The following is a 23,004-nucleotide window of genomic DNA, read 5'->3' as shown; positions in this document are numbered from 1 at the left end:
TCCAAAGTGGAGAAATATTTAGCTTCTGCCATGCTGCCAAAAACCTCTTCCCTGGTGGTGTCCCAGCCACCTGTGGAGGGTTTGGGATTGACAGTATGGTCGGGGGTAGAAAGGTAAGAAAGATTTATTGACTTAACAAAAACACAGCTACGCATAGTAACAAGACAAACAATGACAGACAAAAGCAATTCATGTCGGCAACTTATCAGCCATCCCCTCTGATGCCTGATACACAGCAAGCTTCTCTTTCCACAAGGTTCAGTGAAGTCAGGTGTCCCTAAACAGCACTGTCCAAAGGGGTACCGGGAAGGACCCTGGAATGCAGTCCTTGGGCTCCTCAAGGTCCACAGGCCCACTGATCCAGGTAATAGCTAACTAATCCTTTTCACAGAGTTGTATCTTCCTTCTGAATGGTTTCCAGATATTCCAGCCAATTTAAAGCTTCTGAATGGTTCTGATAACATGCAACCACTCAGATTCCTTTTACTTCAACTGTCCTTAGACTGACCAATTAGCAGTACAAGCCTCGCATTTCTTTGATAAGATAATTTTAACTATGCCACAGGGCCTTACTACTTCAAGGCTTTGCTAAATTTACTAGGCCTTACTTTATACAAGGCCTCACTACACCTTAAACTTTAGTTAGGCTTTTAGGAACAACATATAGCTTAATATCTAAACAAATACAGAAAAACACTTGATATAATCTTCATAGAGCCTTCAGCAAGCACCTTTATCACACAGGCATCATTTCAGTTGTCACACTCCACCACTTGCTTGCTGAAGCACTATGATGGCTACAATTGAGATGCTAAAGTTACATGCGCTACATTGGGAAATGGGGAGGGATCTATACATTTAACATGTATAGCATGACAGATTTACAACAACAATGATTAAAACACTATTTAGCTGTTGCCACTAGGGCAATGCAGAATACTATGATGCTCAAGATGGTTAGCCATGTAGTTGAGGTGGCACTTGGTGACACACGAATAGTACAGATTACATCATACCATTTACAAGGCTTGAGCACGTTGGCAACTAGACTGATGATTTGCCTTCCCTCTCGAGCAAGGAGAGCCAACTGAGTGCCTTGCCGAGCCTTTGCCTCAAGGCTTATTTTTTACTTTATTCCATTTTTTTAACCATGGCATGTCTACATCTGATACCCATGAAGTGGGTATCATAAAGTTGAGAGGTATAGTTTCAGAGGAAATTTCTGGCCATTTTAGGGCAATAGTATGGTTACTGAATTGCAGTAGAGCAACGGCTCCACTTTTAGCTCCTAAGCAACACGAATTGCATAAAGTCCAGGTGGTACTATCTTTATGCAGCAAACGACCTGGTCTTTCCCAACAATCACGTTGCCCTATTGTTACATATGACACATTAGGTAACTCGTATATGTAGGTCATGTTAGGTGGGCTGGGATTTTAACTTGTGACCTCCACCAGGGTGTGGAGTTATACACTGGTGGTGTTGGGGCCTCCCGTGGGGGAACGGCGAGAGATAGTAGTGAACACCCCATTTTCTCACAGATCACATTTATCTTTTTTCTTTGGGAGCCTGTAACCATGCTTCACTTTCCAGAGAGCAAAAGAGCTCCCACTGTCGCTCATGGGGACGATGCTGTATCAGGTTAATGAAATGGCACTGCTTTGGCAGAATCATAGCACTGATTTGCTTTAGGAACTTCACTGGTATAAAAGGATGAGGATAAGTGGTGGAGACTTGTGGATACAGCCTCCTTCTGGTTGTATTAAAGTAGGTACCATTCCACCACACCTCTGTATAGGGATGATTTACAAACCATGTAATAACTTTGTTCCAACCTATAATGCGCTCTCCCACCTGGTGGGCTTTACACCATACTGGAGAGTGTTGTCAGCCATAGGGATGGGAGGGGGAAAATTCTCCCATAAACGCAATAGCTTGAGAGGCAGAACAGATGCAGAATGCACTATTGGGGACACAAACTCAGGGGCGTTGAGCTTAACGGGGTTCCCCTGAGAAAGTATGTAACAACAAATTCTCAAACGAGCAAAACTACAACAATCACCTCCCCTCCCACAGTTAGCCATTCCAGCCTTCAGGTAGGGAATGAACTCAAGATAATAACTGGTGCCACAGATGCACTGACAGTTACCACCTTGCCAGTCAACTATCCTGTTTCTTCTACTCAGAGACCAGGACTTCACTTGCTTCAGGGTGGCGGGTTTCTTCCAGTATGGATACTGCAGCTGGACCATGTGAAGGCTATCTGAACGCATTTCCGGGGGATGCTCTTCAGGGTCAGGCCACTCCTTGAGGTCTTCAGGAGCAAGTTCATTAATATCTGGGTAATAAGAAGGATAGTAGACACACCCTATCCAGGAAACACAACAAGGCATTAATAAAAAGAGTACATTCATAACAGTCCACCACGTGCTAGTCAATTTAGACCAGTGACAGAGCAGGACTCATCTTCAGTGGCAGGCTCAATTAGAAATGGTTATGGCTGCACTTGTGGACAGATCCAATCTGTAGGAATAAGACAACAAGGAGCTTGGCTCCCGTTAGATATATCTGACTTAAATACCCACCATGTATTATGCATACCTTTTGCTAATCGTGTCCCCTCCCATTTATTTCCTTGAGAATGCTTCACTACTACCTGATCTCCTGCCTGGAGCTTTCCCGGGTCACCACCCCTAGGTCGCTCTACTGCCAGCTTCCGGGGACCACCCAATCCAAAGGCCTGTTGCATGGGGCTACCTCCTGGACGGGGTCGGTTATTGGCCCAATTGATAGCTCGATCCAGGTGCAAGTCTCAATCTTTAAGAGCTGGGCCAGTGGCTACCTGCAAATTGCATTTAAGGATGCCATTGGCTCATTTTACCAATCCATTAGACTACGGATGGTATGGGCTGTGATATGTCCATAACATGCTATGTTTCACGGTTCAGTTATACACGAGATGGTTGCAAAAGTGAGGGCCATTATCATTCTGTAGTTCTATGGGTGGTGGATACACAGCTAGCAGAGTTTCCAGTGCTGCACGAGTGTCCTGGGCTGTAGCTTTCACTGAGGCATGGGCGAACGTTATTTCTATGACAACTTCTACAGCTACAAACACATAGCGTTGCACCATGTCTTTGATACTAATGGATTTTTATCCATGCAGTCTTATAAATCTGGATGCTTTCTGTTAAGGCTGGTAGTGATGGGATGGCAGCTGTCAAGGGGTCAGCATTAGCATTCAAAGCTTGAAAGTCAATAGTCAACTGCCACCCTCCATTTGGCTTGCACCCTGGCCAGACTGGATTGTTATACGGGGAGTGGGTTCGAATAGTAGTTTCATTTTTTAACTGCTGGCTTATAATACACTGGATAGGTTGTGTGGCCTTGGGGGGGGTTGGATACTGGGGGATGTGTACTCCTTTCATGGGAGGCAGGGTTAGTGGGATCATGCATCATCGAGTTACAGCTGTTATAGCTGTTTCTTCTGGCTCTCGGTGAGGCACTGCACATTCAAACTGCCAATTCTTTTGTTCAAGGGCAAACTGCTGTCCTCTTAGTACATTAAGTCCCAGTAAACTTGGTCCCCCTTTAAGTATTACTGCAGTAGCTGTTACCTTAGAGCCATTAGGTAATGTGAAGGTTGCTTGGACTAGATGTCCTGGTTGTCTGGTGCCTCCGACTCTAATTACTTGATAAGGGGTTTCTTTCTCCCCTTTCCAATCTGCGGAATCTAAAATGCAAATCTGGGCACCTGTGTTTAATAGCGTATCAATTGACTTTTCACTTTTACTTAATTGAATCTGTACAGGTATCCGAATTAAGGGGCCAATATTAACTTTAGATACCGGTCCCTGGCCCACTACTGCCCCCATTGTGGCTCTTTTCTTTGGGGGTTGGGCCGGCCGGACTTCCTAGGCCATATGATCAGGCGGGGTAAAAGCTGATGGCCCCGCATGTGCCTGGGAAAATGCTGACAGTTTTGCTCTCAGAGCAGAGAATCTCTCCGGTGACACTGTTGGTGGCACAAAAGGCTTTGCTTTTGGTCTTGCCCTTTTGGTACAGTGTTTAGCTCTTTGCCGTTGCAAGACATTGATAGGCAGTCTATTGATTTGCACTTCATTGAAACAGGCAGCTAACAAGTGTTTCCACATTTTTGCTTGAGGAGTCTTGGGCCGGCCTTTCCCGGCTTTTCTTAACAGTTTGGAGGGGTCAGGGGGTTTACCTTTCACTGAGGCCACTGCCATGGCTTTGGCAGTTTTCATCGGCTTGGTAAGCCTTGGCTTCTGCAAAATGGGTAGAAGCTGCACTAATTGCTGGATCGCATCTCTTACCAGGTGATTCACCGCATCTGACTCCAAGGCCAACAAGGCCGAGGTGCACTCTGTTGGTGGTTGCCGGCAAAACCTCCTCCACAGCAGTGCTGTCACGACTTCTGTATCTGGCGTGCGAGTCCAAACCGCTGTACGAATGATTTCAGTTAGTGATAATAGATACAAGCAGCGGACAGCCTCTTTTAAATTGGCCCATGCACAAGAGGCAGGGTTAAGCTCTTCTTCTATATTACCATAACTGGCTGCAGTGGCTTGGAAGGCAGCAGAAAACAAAGTAACATTGTCATCACTTCTTGCAAACTGATTTAACTGGAGCTCAGGGCACAGAACCATTTGGGCTGCTTCAGCTCTGTTCACTGAAATTGCAAATGCCCCTTCACTATACATTTGCAATAGCCAGTCTATTACTGGTTCTCCTGGCTTGAATTCATGCTTCTTTTGAATATTTTTAATCTTTGACAGGTAAAGGAATGCAGCTCTGTTCAGGGATTCTCTCCTTGCAGCCTTGAATGAGTTATCACCATGGGAAAAACTTGGCTGAGTTTCTCCCTCAGGGCAGGGAAGGCCTGGCTAGGTTCCTCCCTCTGGGCAAGAACATAAGGGGGTGTTTCAGCACCAGGCTCGTCTTAAATCTCCTCCTCTCCATCAATCTCTTCCCTTTGATCTTCCCAGAGCTTAACTTTTGGTTTATCTTTATACAGACAATTGTGGGAGGATCGCTTCATAGCCTGCGCTAACTGCACTTTCTTCTGGAGGGGAGCGGCCACGTGCGGGACCATAATTTTAACTTCCTTCTGTTTTAATGTTTCCAAGCAGTTCTGTGTAGCTCACACAGCCTTGCACGCCACACTGTTGGAATTTCTCACATCTTTTAACTCCTTGCTCAGCCAGGTGACCTCTTCACGGAGCTGGGCATTCTCTTCGGCCCCTAACCTCAGGCATGTTGCCAGCAGCCATGACAGGCACCCCTTCTCGGGCTTACCCTGGGCAGCAGTAGCAAACCTAGCCCAGTGATCGGGTACGGTTCCCAGGTCACTCCAGGCAGGTCTCAACCTATCCTTATCCCACCCGGGATTCTCCATCCCTGTCACGTCCTTAAGCAAAGCTACTAACAGGGCCCATGCAACTCCCTCCATTCCAACCTTTCTCTCCAAACCAGAGCCTCTCAATCCTGTTCGTGGTGCCAATTTATGTCCCAGCCGCCTGTGGAGGGTTTGGGATTGACAGTATGGTTGGGGGTAGAAAGGTAAGAAAGATTTATTGACTTAACAAAAACACAGCTACGCATAGTAACAAGACAAACAATGACAGACAAAAGCAATTCGTGTTGGCAACTTATCAGCAGTCCCCTCTGATGCCTGATACACAGCAAGCTTCTCTTTCCACAAGGTTCAGCGAAGTCAGGTGTCCCTAAACAGCACTGTCCAAAGGGGTACCGGGAAGGACCCTGGAATGCAGTCCTTGGGCTCCTCAAGGTCCACAGGCCCACTGATCCAGGTAATAGCTAACTAATCCTTTTCACAGAGTTGTATCTTCCTTCTGAATGGTTTCCAGATATTCCAGCCAATTTAAAGCTTCTGAATGGTTCTGATAACATGCAACCACTCAGATTCCTTTTACTTCAACTGTCCTTAGACTGACCAATTAGCAGTACAAGCCTCGCATTTCTTTGATAAGATAATTTTAACTATGCCACAGGGCCTTACTACTTCAAGGCTTTGCTAAATTTACTAGGCCTTACTTTATACAAGGCCTCACTACATCTTAAACTTTAGTTAGGCTTTTAGCAACAACATATAGCTTAATATCTAAACAAATACAGAAAAACACTTGATATAATCTTCATAGAGCCTTCAGCAAGCACCTTTATCACACAGACATAATTTCAGCTGTCACAGGTGGGAATGGGAAAATGCTCCCTTTTGATGTACCTGTTCATTTGCTTAGGCTCCAGACATGATCTCAAGAATCCATCTTTTTTTTTCTATTATGACCAGTGAATGAAACTAAGCAGTTGATTGCTCTACTTTTTCTATTATGTCTATGTTAACTAATCTATCTAATTCCTTTTGCAGTTTCTCCCTTAGTATGGCGGGAGTATTTGGTTCTCTTAATTGTATCTTGTACTCAGTTGACAGTTTCCCTATGCCTTGAAACACATCATAAAGCTCTTCTTTTATGTACTTGATTTATAGACCCAATGGCATCCATTCTCTTAATCAAACCTAGAGTTTTACATGTTTGCAACCCAGTAATCGGCACTAGCTTATCTGGGACTGTTACAAACTGAATTTTCACTGTATTACCCTTGTGTCTAATATACATTGCATAAACACCCTTGGTTGCAATCCTGGTCCTATTATATACTCTGAATCTCACTTTCTTATTCTTATAGTACACAGGTTTAGTTTTCATTTTTGGATAATGTTTTCTGGTACTATATTGACCTGTGCCCCTGTATCTAATTTAAAAGTTACCATTAGTTCATTGGTGTCCACAGTCCAGGGTGATTGTTCAATCCTCAGAAGAATTCATAGATTAATACATTTATAGAGTCATAGATTTTAAGGCTGGAAGGGACCTCAGAAGACCATCAAGTCCAGCCCCCTGCACCAAGCAGGAAAGGTAACTGGGGGTCGGATGACCCCAGCAAGGTGACTGTCTAGTCTCCCTTTGAAGATTTCCAGGGTAGGTGATTGCACCACCTCTGGAGGGAGCTTATTCCATAGCCTGGACACCCTGACTGTGAAGAAGTTTTTCCTAATGTTAAGCCTGAATCAGTCTTCCAGGAGTTTGTGGCCATTACTCCTGGTTTTCCCCTTGGGTGCCCTGGTGAAGAGTTGCTCACTGAGCTCTTCATGTACTCCTCTAGTGTAGCGGTAACTACTAGTGTAGCTGCTACCAGGTCCCCTCTCAGACTTCTTTTTCTCAGGCTGAAGAGTCCCATATCCCTCAGCTTTTCCTCATATGGCTTGCCTTTTAAGACTGGTCATACGGATGGCTCTTCTTTGGACTCTTTCAAGCTTGTCCACATCCTTGTTAAAGTGTCATGCCTAGAACTGGACACACTACTCCAGCTACGGTCTCACCAGTTCTGAGTAGAGTAGAAGAATCACCTCCTTGCTTTTGCTGCAGATGCATCGATTGCATTCCAGAGTATTATTTGCCCTACTGGCTAGAGCATTGCACTGCTGGCTCATATTCATATAGTCATCTATTATTACCTCCAGGTCCCTTTAATTTGTGGTGCTAGTCAGTTTGGTGCTGCCAAGCTTGTAGGTGTGTTGGGGGTTGCTTGTCCCGAGGTGGAGCGCTTTACATTTCTCAACATGGAACTTCATCAGATTTTGATCCACTAAATTTGCTAGCCTGCCTAAGTCCACCTGTGTCTGTAGCCTATCTTCAAGCATGACCACCCCCCCCATAACTTGGTGTTGTCCATGAACTTGGTCAGTGAGCTCTTCACCCCCACATTGAAATTGTTAATAAAGATATTAAAAAGTACTGGACTGAACACTGACCCCTGCGGGACACCGCTGCCCACTTCTCACCAGGATGACACAGATCCACTCACTATGACTCTCTGGTTTCCATCCTGCAGCCAGTTTCTCACCCACCTGACTGTCTTGGAGTTAAGCCCACAATCCTTCAATTTTCTCACAAGGATATTATGGGATACTAGATCAAAGGTCTTTTTGGAGGTCAAGGTATATTTGGACATTTATATTTGGTACATTTAGTATATTACAAGGTATATTTGGACATTTTGGAAGTCAATGTCAACCTGCTGTCTTGTGTCCAGGTGGCGAGTTACCTGGTCATAGAAGGAGTTGAGGTTGGTAAGGCAAGACTTGTCTGCAACAAAGCCATGCTGGCTGTCATTCAGAATCTTACCTTATGCAAGCTTATTGCAGAAAGACTCCTTGATTAACTTTTCTAAGATTTTCCCTAGGATGGAAGTTAGGCTGATTGGCCTATAGTCAGCTGGGTCCTCCCTCCTGCCCTTCTTGTGGATGGGCACAATATTGGCCCTCTTCCACTCTTCAGGGACTTCTCCAGAGTGCCATGAGTTGTGGAAGAGTTTTGCCAGGGGTTCTGCAATGACTTTGGCTAGCTCCTCAAGCACTCTCGGATGAAAATCATCTGGTCCCACTGATTTGTATACATCTATTTTTTTTTAATTGGTCATACACCAATTCTACAGCAACAGTAGGAAGGCGATTATTCTTACTGTGCTCATCCTCTACTTTACCTGGCACAGTTTTCTCCCTGGTCCGGGGAAAGACCGAGGCAAAGTAGTGATTCAGGAGTTCAGCTTTCTCCTGGGTACTGGTAATCAGCTCTCCTGAGTTGTTGAGCAGTGGCCCCATACTCCCATTTGTTTTCCTTCTGTTCCCTACGTACCTAAAGAAGAACTTGTTGTCCTTGATTCCTGTTGCTAATCTAAGTTTGCTTGTTGCTTTAGCCTGTCTTAGTTGTTCCCTGCAAATACTGGCTGTCATGGAATAGTCCTCCGAATAGACTGTCAAACTATTGTCTCACAGTCTTTCTGCTGTCTCATGGAAATTATACAGTTCAAAGGCTTCATTTTATTTGGGTATACAATATTTCTTAAACTTTTTTATTACTGTGCCATAGTGTTTCTGTTGTACTTCTGACAGTTGTAGGCTGTTATAAAAAGACAGCTTCTGGGCCTACTATATTTATGAAAAATAGCCATCTTGAGTGAGTCTTCCTTCTCTATAGCTTCATTGGCCACCATATATATGGTGAAGCTCTGCTTAAATTTCTTCCAGTTTTCTGCTGCGTTGCTGGACAGCTTTAACTCCTCTGGAATTCTGAGATGCTCCATTTTTTTCTCTACCTTCACACACCACTCCTGGTACTGAGTTTTGTTCTTAAAATACCAAGGAGTTAAGCTTATAGAACGATAAAGCTTGTTTATTCAGAAAGCAGTACCTTGCCTGCAGTTCTGTTGTGCCCTCCTGCAATCCCTAGGACAATGTAACAAATTATATGTAACACTCTTAAAGGTATCCACACACCTGCTCTATTCCCTCTGCTGCTTGTCACCTCTTTGATTTTTCATGTCCCATATGCAAAGACTGCCCATGGCAATGGTGGTACATATTGGCCACTCTTGCCTTTGCTTATCCTATTTTGACCTACAGCTTGGTGGTCAGAGCGCTCCCCTGGGAAGTAGGAGATGAGGATTTGAAACATTTCAACCTGAGGGGGGTTTAGAACCCAAGTCCTCCACTGTGTGTGTGAGGAATGTCTACTTTAGATATAATAAAAAAATATAGAAAAATATCATGAGCTGTTGCTGCATTTTGTAGAGGACACACTCCTGTCACTGGGAACTGCATCCAGATTGAGCTTGGGCTTTGGGATGAGCTTGGGAATTAAACTGCAGAGCCAAGACCAAGATCTTCCTGAGCATGTGGAGAAGCAGAATTTTAAGTTTCTAGCACCTAGATGCTGAAAACTGAGGCAGCTAAGCAGGCATTTTCAGGATTTCACTTCTATATAATTTAAGCAAGTTTTTTTTAAATTCTGGTGCTAGGCTTAGGTTACCTTATATAGCTGGTCTGTGAAGAATCCTGAATAAAGCATAAGGTGAACATTTTAACAGGCACAAATAGCAGGGGGGAGGGCAGGGAGGGGGGCACTTATTGACATTCAGTGGGAATTAGTTGCTTAGTGCCAACTGGTTCTTTAAAAAAAATCTCTCCTTAAATAATGATCATTATTTATACTTGGGGAGCACCAAGAGATCTCAGTCAGGTCATAGTTTCCTTACAAGGCACAAATTGCAAATCTCCATTCCAAATTACTTCTAATTTAGACAAGATGAAATGGGTAGGTGAGAGAAGTACACAGGTGAGGAGGAGGGAGGATGATAATAGGAGGATGTACTGGCATAGAATAGCTGGGGCAAGATCTCTACAAGCTGAGCCATAGCAGCTGGCAGTATAATGACAGCTTGTCACCAATGTACCTGTTAAAGAGACAATGTCAATATAGCAGACTCCTGCATTGTAAATGTACATGTGACAATGTGGCCACTCAAGAATATTTTAGAAGTAGGATGAATATGAAATGTTAGTGTTAATGCTATAAATTATTTTCCTTGAGCATACCATACAAAGTGGGAAATGGATGTCTTCCCTGGCAAAACAATCCTCTCAGTGGGAGGACATACCTTTCCAAACCACAGAATGAACTCATTAAGGTAAATGAACACAACCATTAAGAGACAATGGTCCAATCAACCAGACAATAGCCCCAGCTGGCGCCAGGGCCATTAACTTTGATGTCTTATTTTAGAGTCTCTCAGACCTAGACAGACTTGCTTTGACATGGTGTAAGATGAGCTATCAGGCTCTCTCTTGAGACAAAGAAAGTGTGTTGTAAAATAGAGACTTACCTGACGGAGCAGACAGTTTGTTTTATTTATGGGTATGTACCATCATAAATGGAGACGTGGAAGCTGTCCAACCATGATACCAGGGACCCTAGTCAGGTACTAGGAAAGTGGGTGGCCTGGGATAGCCAGAGGGGAACGAGAGATGCATGCCCATTGCCCAAGCTTTCCCTGCTAGCTACAAACTAGCTAGTTTAGAGCTAGATTGGGTAAATCCACATCAATCCTGTTTGCAGTTTAGACATGGACACACTAACAAATTCTGTGGAACAGGATGTAAAACTGAGAGCTGACAGGAGAAAAAATATTTTTTTTGCACTTTTCTGTCTAATTTCAAATCATGTCTCTGCTAAGAGATCATCATAGATTTCGTTGGATATGGACTGGACCCTAGGGCCCTATTCTCCCAGGGGGATGTCCCTTGCTGGGCTGCGGAGAGACTGTTCCTTTTGCTTTCTATCATTCTCATCCTCTGATTTTTATATTCCTTTCTGCCTAGTGGCCCAGTTTCAAGAGAGAGTTGGAGAATAGCCTCCCCTCCGCCTCATCTCTAGCCTGGTTTAAGAGACTCTTCTGAGAAAAGTGAGTTTGAACCCCTTGGGGTCTAAAACCCACATCTCCCAATTTTTGGGCAAGTGTTGTAAACATAAGGCTATTCTGAAAAAGTAGATCCCTTCATCATCTCCTCCTTCTGTATTTTTGGATGAAAGTGGAAGGGATTGCTGAACTCAGTTAGTGACAGTCAGCTCGGAGCACGGCAACAGCTCAGGCTTTTGAGGGGATGGAGGCAAGGCAGTGCCAAATTGTGAATCCCAAATAGGCTTAGGAAGGAGCTAGGTGCCTAGATAGCAGCACTTGTGGGCATATGTAGTAGCTGGCCTTTAGAAACATACGTCAATTGTCAGTAGAAAACAGAGGTGCCTATGCATTTTATCTAATGATTGTCTCATGCAAAATGCATGAGCAAGGATTAGAAACCAGGACCTCCTCTACAAACTCAGAGAGGGCTCTCCTTAGTGAGCTACAACTTTTGCTTGTTTTCCTTTTGGGCCAGACTTTTGCATTCGTTTGACGCTTAGTCATGGGCAGAAAGGAGTGCTAGTTATGGGGTCACAGAGAGAGAATAAGCAAGAGGCAGCATTTTTTATAAGAGTTCTGCTTCCATTGTACTCCCACTTACCTTTTACTTTTATTACCTGCCATTGGTTCTCCTTTCCTACCAGAGGGTGGGTGGAATTGTTGCATGCCTTCCCCACCTAGTTGGAAGCATTGACAGGGAGCTGGAAGAACTGAGCTGGAGCAGCAGAATAAAGTTTTTTAAAGGCATGTATCAGTTAGTAGTAGGAATGAACAGAAGCAGAATGAAGAAAGATCAGGAGGGTAAAACTGATAGTGGTAGCTAGTGTAATGAAACGAGTGACTTTGTAGGAGGGGCAGACTTTGAGGGGCTGAGCAGCAATACAGGTGAGTTCTTGGGGTTGAGAAAAGTAGCTTATGGAGTTGCATCTTGAGAAAATGTTTGCTGTCCATTATGGCTCATTTCCTTTTAGACAGTGAGTAGATTACCAGTTAAACAGTTCCACATGACTCTCTACCTGAGGATTTTTTTTTAGGTGTACAGTGACTGTCTGCAGGTTATAGCCATCCAAGCAGACACAAGCATTATATGATGCCAAACCATTATGAGCAGAATTTTGATAAGTATTTACAATCAAATTGCTTTTAGAGAGTTATACACAATTAGCAGCACTTTGTGTGTTTTCAGTTTCAGATGTCTTCCACAGGGTTTTGTATTTGGCTATAAGTACAAGCACACTCAGATTTGGTTAAATAATTTAGGTGCATGTGCACAACTTTTCAGTGTGATTTCTTTCTGTTCCTTGATTAAAACCCACAAAAATCACTTTGCTAGTCATTAATTAAGCTTCTATGGTTAAAGCCAGAGGTTTGCCTCTTGGCATATTTCTCCGTGAATCATACAATTTTTCTGACTCTAACCCTACTGAAAGTGAAATATGATCTACCATTTTACAGTTTGTCATTTTCTCACTTGTTTGAAGTCTGATTCTTACTCACTCACTTAATTCCACAAATAGTCCCACATTTTTTAATGATGGAAGTACTATATAGGTGTAAGTAACAGAATCGGGTCGTTTATTTTAAAAGTAAAGTTCTGTCAGTTCAAGATCCCACTTTTACTTGCAATTGTAATTCAATATTTGAAAATTAGATAAGAGTTTGGGTTATTGCCCCATAAGAAAATAAATAGTTAATTATTATAATTAAGCAACAGCCAAATGTCTTCAGATTTAGGAATTTTATCTTGGTTCAAAAATGATGAGAGAAATCAAGATAGCTGATTGGCTCTCAGCCAAGTGGTTATCATATTATAACCACATTGGTCATAATTGTTTGCCTTTATAGATATTAAATTACTTTATAAATATTAAATTAAAAGTTTTTGATTTATTTTATGGACAATTCAATATATTAAAGGTGGAATCTTCTATATTTATCCCTTCTTAAATGTGTGTTTCAAATGTATTTCGGTGTTAATTTCTTTATGTAAATTGCTAGCAAATTGCCTGTCATGGTCATGACTGACAGGGGAGGGGGAGGGGGGCAGGCGGGGACAGAGTGCTGCCAACCAGTGCCCCGCGGTGCCACTGCTACACCTCTGTCCCTGTGCACCCCTCCGACCCCTGTGCCACCCCCACCATCCCCACCTGACCCCATGTGCCCCCCCCATTCACCCCTACTCCCTGCGTCTGGTTTTCAAGTATGGAGATGGAGGAACCCCATGCAGGAAATTCTCATGGCATGCATATCAGGACACATATCTGCAAGGAGGTTCCTCCATTTGCAGACTCATGCCCTGAATCGGGGTGTGGCACTCATGACTGTTGTCAGGATCAGAACCCTAAAACCCTGGGAGTGTCAGGGGCCTAACCTTATGGGACAATGGCCCTGGTGAGGTCTGTATATGCTAATGAAGTGGATCAGCTGTACCAGGACACATTCTAGCATAGCTGATCCCTCTCCAAACACAATGGGCTTCTATACATGCTCAGGGAGGCTGCTCCAATGCGCTATAATTACCACACTCTAGCAGACTCCAGCATCATGTGTTATCAGCCTCCCCATGCTGAAAAATGGTGGCGGGGCACTTTAAACTAAAGCTTGTTTGACAAGCTTTAGTTCAAAGCATCCTGCTGCCATTTTTCAGTGCGGGGATGCTGATTCACGTGATGCTCTGGGTGCTTTTAATTAGCATGGCTCTCAGAGCTGCACTAATTAAAGTACCCCTGCCTCCCAGAGCATGTCTGTAAACACCTCATGTCTCTCAATAGTCAAAGAGCAGCAAGGAGGAGGAGCACCTGTTGCCTTTCTCCTAACTGTTTTTCAGGGTCTTGAATAAGGTGCCACAGGATCACATTTAGGCACCATCTACTTAGATGCCTAATAGGTGAAATAGGATCTGGCCTTTAGAATATAAATCCCTTACTTTTATACAGTATCAAGTACCAATATCATGAAAAAGGTAAAATTTTAGTACATTAAAAATGAGGTATGTTGAATTAGGAGGCTGTGGCCAGAAAAATGTGGCTCCATAAACCTTTATTGCTCATTTGATGGTAAACATAAATGTAATTAATACCTATGGGAGAAAAGGGGTGTCTTTACTTGCTCTTTTTGGACCTGGGGAAAATTATTGATTCCAGGCTATGAACTGGAGTATAAAGTTATTAAAGTAATTCCCCCAAATATTTCAGTACCATGAAGATCCAAATCTTCAGACTGATTTTTTTTTAACCTGTGCTTAAACAAATCAACAATAAAGTAAAGTGGTATTATAAGGGTAAATGGTGTATTGAACTTGCTACAATAGGCCTTCCTAATCTCATACTTACCAATTAGCCAATGCTATGTACTTAGCATGCATAAGAAATAAATATATTGTGTGGGTTTGGGCAAAAATTGAAGAAAATATAACTTACTACTAAAAAATTACTTACTGGCTTTTATCACTTCTAGTATTTTGTGGAACTAACTTAACAGTATGTTTAGGTGAGACAGATAAAACATTTTGGAGGCATCTTTATTTTTTATATTTAGGGGAGAGAAAATTACTGAACCAAGTAACAGAAAATGGCCAACAGAAGAGGCGTATCATAGTACTAATTTAAATCTAGCCAGGTATTTTACTAATATCTAAGAGACAAAGTTGCTTCTGCATTCAACATCTAATGGAGGGAAAGATGGGAGAAGGGGAAAATTATCAGTCCTTAAAAAATGGTGTTTTTAAAAAAAAAAAAAAAAAAAAAGCCACAAAGGAAAGGTAAGACTAGCGTGATAGTTTTCATGCTAGGTTTTCCTCCATCATGACTGTTTGGAGCACTGCAAGGAGCTTCATGGTGTGGATCCAGACCAGGGCACAAGGTGAGTTTGACACCTCAGCTCAACAGCATTTAGAAAAAAAAACATGGTAAAGGAAGTTTAGACTTTGTCATATCAGTTTGTTAAAATGGTAAAATAAAACCTTGTCTGGTCTCAGATTAAATGTAAATTGTGATTGCTGCAGCTACCAAGGGTTCGCAGTACTATTCAGAATTTTGTTTAAAGGAATCGGGATGCATGTTAAGGTGTTACAGAAGAATATATTATAAAGGGCACATAAAGGTTATTTGAAGACTTATGAAAGAAAAACAAGAGAGGGATTGCTGGAAATGTTTTAGGTTAGCCTGAAATGAATAGTGACATTGAGGAAACAATTCTGGCTTTTTACATAGGGCAAAACTATAGGCCAAATCAAACAAAAGAGCTCATGATAATGCTGGAGGAAAAACTGGCTCATTGAAACAAAGCCTCCATAGATTTTTTTATGGTAATCATAAAATACTTATTCTTGACCTAGAATAGTATTCTTGGTCTTCTGAGAAAAACAGTTTAGAAAACATAGGAGTTAAACAGATGCCTGTGTGCCAAATCTATTTAACTAGACATGTTATATCTGATGTCATAATATTTGAAAAGGGCTATGGTTTAGTGGCTGTGAATCAGTGATGTAACTAGAGGAAATTTGGGTGGGTTCCAGCGTAGGGTAGACTGTCAGTGATCAAAGGTCTGAAGTTGCAATAAATCATATCTTGCAAAGTGCATTTTTATTACATATGCCTAACAATGATCACAGATCTTTGCTTTCATATAGTTTGTTTTATGAGATGCAGGTTCCACCAAAACATTATATATACAATAATTCTGTCTTTGGCTGAAGTCTTCAACAGATTTTTAAAAATAAGTTACTTGTCTATGAATCATGACTAAACTCCTCCCTTCTCAGTACATGATTCAAGAACAAGAACTTGTTAAAATATTTATTTAACTTTAGCATTTACAGACTTAGATAGGCCTGAGTGCTTATGGGATGGACTATACCCAGACCCACTATGGTATGAGTTTTTAAAAAGTTTGCTATTAAGTGCAGCTCTAGACTTATTAGCTCAAGTTCCTATTATTCCTTATTGGATGCAAAATTATGTTAAATTAAGAATCAACTGAAAAAAGGCTGTAAAATCAGACTAAACTCAGTCTTAACCCAAAACCCCAAACTGTCCAGAGCAGAGAGGCAACTTAGGCAAGAAAATCCATATAGGATTTCTTTTTCTATATCTGTGTCTTGCTCTCCTCGATTAAGAACTGTGGGTTTCTTTTACTTGTTATTTTTTTAGATGTTTGTGCATTATCTCTGTGTCTTCTTATAATATCATATTGTCGGCTTGTGAAGAAACGGTTATGCCCACTTAGCTGGACTTCTGGGAGAGGGTGTATTTAAGCTGTGGGGCTGCCTAGGGATTGTCTACACAACAGCGAAAGCATGTCCAACAGCCATGATCCAAAACCCAAAATTTGCAGGCAAGAGCATTCAGCAAAATACCTCTGAGGCTTCTCTATCAAACCCTTGGACTTTGGCATACCTGAAAGCAGCCCCTAGGGAGGAGGATTAATCAATCTTACTAGTGAACTTTTGACTTTAGAGCATGTCTGCAAGTATGGTTGGGTAGCATATGAGGCACCTGGAGTGTTACTGGCCAGGGCCTGCCACTACTGTAGTGCAGACAAGCTGTGTAAGGCCAAACATCTGGACTGTCGGTGTCAGCTCTAAGAGGGAGAACTAGAAAGAGGATTTGCACTGTAAAACTGGGTATGGAGACCCAAGTTCAGCTCAGTGCCTGAACTGGAGCAGCACACGGGGTCCAGGGAATGGGTCCCTACACAGCACTTGCTAGTGTCCAAGTAGGGAGAATGTGACCATCTATGACCATCTATGACACCCACTAGATCACTTGCTCAGCTGACAACCTGTATATTTGAGAAGGGGGTTGGACTAAATGACCTCCTGAGGTCCCTTCCAACCCTAATTTTCTATGATTCTAATTCATATGTTCAGTACTTCTTTGTTGCCTACTAAAATGTAACAAGTATCTTTTAAATTTCTGTTCAAGTTTTATAATTTTTCATTTGAAATGTTTAAAATATTTAAAAAAACCCAAAACTTTATATGAAAGCATATAAAGTTGCTAAGTGACAATGTGCTTACCTACAGCATCATTTACAAGAGCTAAGCACTGAAAAGCAAGGAAATGAGTACCTAAGGATATAATAAATCTTACACTTCACAGATGATAAGAATAATGTGTTTGTTTATTAAGTACAAAGATGTGCATATTACATTGAAAAACAGCAACCATGACCATGAATTGTGGGGTTTTTATGTATTTCTATTATCTTGATTTTGGCATTTGAATATTTTAAGTGACATTCATAAGATGCAAATTTTAGATTATATATTAATCAATTGGCAATACAAATTTTCAGTTAAGCAGTGACATTCTATGAGAATAAAATTGTATGTGTAGCTTTTTAGGGGAAAGATCATGTTGATTTATGAAAAAAATATGTATATAGATTATTTACTGTTGAGTCTGATCATTAAATCACAAAGGTGCACCTCACGTATTTTGTTAACTTCATTATTTATATTCTGGGATGACTAGTATTTACCTGGGGCAGAGTTAAGGTGTCTGATTAAATGTGTTTTTTATACAACTAGAAAATCAGACCTTCAGCACATGTAGTTAGAGGTTTAGTTTTTAAAACCTGCGTGCCTAGGTTTTTAAGGACCAGATTCTGCCAGTTTCACTCACCTTTCTGCACCAGCAGTTCCACTGAAATGGAAGAGAATAATAAAGAAAGAAGCAACTCAGTATGGTTCTGAAGGTTATCAGAAATGGATCCTTCCCAAAACTTCCCACCTTAAAATTTTTTATTTAAAACTGATTAAAAACTGAACATGATGTCAAGGTTTGGCATATAACTTTAACTTCAAGCAGACTATTGGGCTAAATTCTGTTTCATCTACTAGACATCTAGGGCTAATGCTATTCCACTTACTGATTTAGGCTTTCAAATGGATGAAAATCCATCAATGCATCTATTTTTGTATCAATTGCCATCTTACTTTTAACATTGAGTAACAAAACAAATGAGGAGGTGGGAGACCAAACAACTTGTATTTACAGCTTTTCAGGGACATGATCAGGATTGCACTTAGGGTGCAGACAGAAGTGTCAATTTGGACCCAAAATCTGGCCACAGGAAGCGGTCTATAGCTGTGACCAAATGTAAGTTTAAAAAATGGCCGATTGGGTGAAAATCTGACCCCTTATTGCATGAGGGGTTAGATGAAGATGTTTCAAAACATAGCTTCTTCTGTAACTTCTGTCTGCACTGCCTCCCAGCCTTGAGTTGTTTTCAGAATGGGAGGCGGGAAAGGGAGCAGAGGGAGTTTGATCTGGGGTTTTTTCAGTCCCTGCTAGAGGGTGGAGCAGGTGTACTGGAGACCCCTGAGGTGGGGGGGGGGGCTCCAATTCACCCACTCCACCCCTCAGTGCCAGCTGAGGAACCCCTAGAATGAGCTGCCTTTCCCTCCTCCCATTGTGAAACAGAGAGAGATTGGGAAAGAGGAGGGGCAGTTGCTAGGGGAAACCAGCTTCAGGCTCACCGTCAACAGCTAGATTCCCGTCCCCCTGGAACCAACAGTGAACTTCTGTTTGGTCTGGGGGATCATTGTAACTCAGAATGCTTCCTGCAAAGCATTCTTAGTTACAGCAGGGAACTGCACTTCTGTCTGCACCTGTATTTACGTAAGTCCACTTTTATGCCTAACAGATTGAGTAGTATAGTCATCTGCCCCTAAATGTGTAGTTGCTAGAAAAGTTCTGGCTTAAAGGCTAGGATCAGAGAAGCATTCTACTTCACCTGTGGGGATGTATAATTCTCCTATACTTTCACTAGTATATAGGTGGGACTAGTTTACCTAGTGGTCAGCTGTGTAGGAGTGATTCTTTACCCCCTCTAGGCACATAAGTGCCCACATTATAGGAACAGAATTGCTGTCCAGAGCCCCACAGACATCTCCCTATTCTTATAATCAGGTCACATCTGTTTCCTAGTCTGTTTATGCAATTTTATTCAATAACATTTGATATTAAATGTATCAAATACTGCCATGTAAGTCTAGGAGCTTTTCTGAATTGCAATTTAGTATCAGGAGAAGTTGTGGCCCAATGGAATTGAATCAGTGCAAGTCAGACCATTGCACAAAGTAATCTGAAAACAAATGGATCACTATTTCATAGTATGACCAGTCCACTCTCGTGTGTTAGCAGCACGTGTGGCAATACGTCATACTTGAAGTGTGATTTTGGGAGATTTGTGAGGAGATAGCCAATCTTGTAGTGTGGGTTGGACAAGTGACAAATTGCTGGAATACACCTGTGAGCTTTCTTGTTCTCAGCGGAAAAAGGTCTGTTGCTACTAATCCACCAGGATTTCATTTTCTCTCTTCAAACACAAATACATCAGGCGCAGCTGGTGAACTCAGACTGCTGGGTGGGTGGAGCATCACATGGGAGCTGGGAGGGTGGGGGTTTGCAGCTGGCTGGGCACTCTGGCCGGAAGTGGGAGGCTGCAAACCGCACTGCTCCAGGCTGGCTGCAACCCCCAACCCCTGCTCCCATGTGCCGCTCCACCCACCCCACCAGTCTGTGTTCACCAGCCGTGCCTGAAATACATACTCTTTCTTGTTAGGGATCCTGGGTCATCATTCCTTTATGAAGACTAGTACATTCTGAGCATCTATTTCAGCTCCACAGTAAGGGGTTTCAAAGAAATGGAACACTATGTGAAGAAGCTTGTTCTTTAATTTTAGTGCAATTTATATGCAGTTTTTCCAATGCCTTTAATGCAAACTTGTACACACAACATTAAAAGGAAGGGCTCACTTCCCTGCCTGCCAATACAGCATCCACTTTCTTAAAATACATATTCAGGCTCCTCTTGTTTATTTTCTTTCTGTGACATTTTCTCTTCTTGGATTCCCCGAGGCTTGCCTTCCACAGGAGGGTGCTTTCAGTTTGGCTTGGCCTGGTAATTTAGGGCACTGTTATGTGATGCAACCTGGACAGACCTAATCACATAGTGTGTGAATGCAGCTATGTAAGGAATTTAGGCATGTAAACATGAGTCACACCATTGTATGAAGACAAGTTGAGTGTTATTAGATGACTTGGATACCTAAAAACTGTGAAAGTATCACTCTTGTTAGCAGAAAGTAGGTCATGATGACATTATACTGGTTCAGAGTTATCATGAGCTTTTGTATGGAACAACCTACTTTGTCAGGTGCTATGAATGGACTGGCAGAAAGAAAAGATTTTGTATATAAGAGAAAGGGACACTGGTAAGAGGAGTAAGATGAGGTTTGATTTGTATCAGCTGAGATGAAGAAGGCAGTTAGCACCTGGATGGAACCTCGAGGGTACTGACAAGTGTGCAGCTCCCCAATCTAAAATATGGTGCTTTATGAAAGTGCCATGAGTTATACTGACTTGACCGCAGACATAGTGGGGCTCACTAAAATGTGGTGGAATCCAACACACGACTGGGCGGTGAACATTCAGGGCTATAGGCTGTACAGAAGGGATAGAACAGGGAGGAAAGGTGGGGGTGTGGCCCTCTATGTCAAAGAATAATTCACATCCTCAATGAGCAGAACTGGGACAGAGGAGGGGCAGACTGATGTGCTCTGGGTCAGAATACAAGGGGATCGGGGTGGGGGGGGAAAGGGACTTAATGGTGGGGATCTGCTACAGACCACCCAACCAGGGAGAAGAGCTAGACTGTGAATTCTCAGGTCAGTTCATGAAGGCAGTTAAGTCAAAAGATGAAATCATCATGGGTGACCTAAACTATCTGGACATCTGCTGGGAAGAGCAGTCAGCCAGGTCTGACTGCTCACATAGTTTCCTAGCCATGTTACAGGACCTCCATCTAACCCAGGAGGTGCACAGTCCCACCAGGGGAAATGCCTTGTTAGACCTGGTCCTGGCCACAAGAAACAACCTGGTGAGGGGACTGCGGGTGCTCGATCACCTGGGCGATAGCGATCATTGCCTATTGGAATTCACCATCCAGCGCAGGGTGGCAAAGGCCTGCAGCAAGACAGCATCCCTGGACTTCAGGAGGGCAGATTTCATTGAGCTAAGGAGACTAGTCGGGGAGGCACTGAGGTCCCAGAGGGGTGGGAAGTTGGGAATCCGAGAAGAGTGGTCGTTCCTGAAAGAGATGATACTTCAAGCCCAAAGGGTGGCAATCCCAACACGGATCAAAGGGAGCAAGAGTACTCAAAAGCCCCCATGGCTCACCAAAAGCATCCAGAAACATCTCAAAGCTAAGAAGGAGGCATACACCCAATGGAAGGGAGAGGCCATCTCCAGGGAAGACTGTACCTCCGTTGCTCAGGATTGTAGTGGGGTCTGTTAGGGAGGTCAAGGTGGAGATGGAACTGAGACTAGCAACCTGGATCAAGGATAACAAGAAATCATTTTAAATACATAGGTGGTAAAAAGAAGGTTCTGGGTAACATAGGGCCTCTTCATGACATGCTTGGAAATCTGGTGGTCTCACCAGATGACAAAGCTAACCTATTTAACAATTTCTTTGCCTCCATTTTTCTGAGCAGGTTCCAGGTCATCCCCCGCACTGGGATTCCCAATGGCCCAGGGTCAGAGAGGACCTAGTCAGGGAACTTCTGGTGGGACTGAACGTGTTCAAATCAGCAGGTCCTGATGACCTCCACCCTAGAGTGCTGATGGAATTAGCAGAGGTCATTGCGGGACCCCTGGCACAGCTTTATGAGCACTTGTGGTGCTCTGGTGAGGTGCTAGAGGACTGGAAAAGTGCCAATGTGGTCCCCATTTCCAAAAAAGGGAGGAAGGAGGACCCAGGAAATTATAGGCCAGTTAGTCTTACCTGGGTCCTGGGGAAGCTCTTTGAGAACATTATCCAGGAGCACATCTGCGAGGGGCCAGCAGGGGAGTGCATGCTTTGGGGCAACCAACATGGGTTCATTAGAGGCAGGTCCTGTCAGACCAACCTGGTGGCCTTCTACGACCAGGTCACAAAATCCTTGAACGCAGATGTCGCAGTGGACGTAGTCTTCCTGGACTTTAGGAAGGCCTTCAACACTGTCTCTCACCCCATTCTTGTTAAAAAAAATTAGGAGATTGTGGTGTCGATGCCTACACAGTCACCAATTGGCTGGAGGGCCGCACCCAGAGAGTGGTGGTGGACGGGTCATTTTCAACCTGGAGGGATGTGGGCAGTGGGGTCCCCCAGGGCTCGGTCCTCAGGCCTGCACTGTTCAACATCTTCATCAGCGACTTGGACGAGGGGGTGAAAAGTACCTTGTTCAAATTTGCAGTTGACACTAAGATGTGGGGAGAAGTGGGCACGCTAGAAGGGAGGGACAGGCTACAACTGGATCTGGAAGGTTACAGGGGTCAGCGGATGAGAATAAGATGGGAGCACCTAGGGAGAAAGAACCAGCAGCATACCTACAGGCTGGGGAATTCCCTTTTTGTCAGCACAGAGGCAGAAAAGGATCTTGGAGTCATTATAGACTCCAAGTTGAATATGGGCTGCCAATGTGGGGATGCAGTCAGGAAGGCTAACCACACCTTGTCATGCATCCACAGATGCATCATGAGCAGGTCTGAGGAGGTGATCCTCCCCCTCTATATGACATTGGTCAGGCCGCAGTTGGAGTACCGTGTCCAGTTCTGGGTGCCGCACTTCAGGAGGGATGTGGCCAGCATCGAGAGGGTCCAGAGGAGGGCCACT

This window comes from Alligator sinensis, unplaced genomic scaffold (assembly GCF_000455745.1).
Source record: "Alligator sinensis unplaced genomic scaffold, ASM45574v1 scaffold832_1, whole genome shotgun sequence".
NCBI classification, from domain to species: Eukaryota; Metazoa; Chordata; order Crocodylia; family Alligatoridae; genus Alligator; species Alligator sinensis.
Note: the sequence above shows the minus strand (reverse complement) of the source record.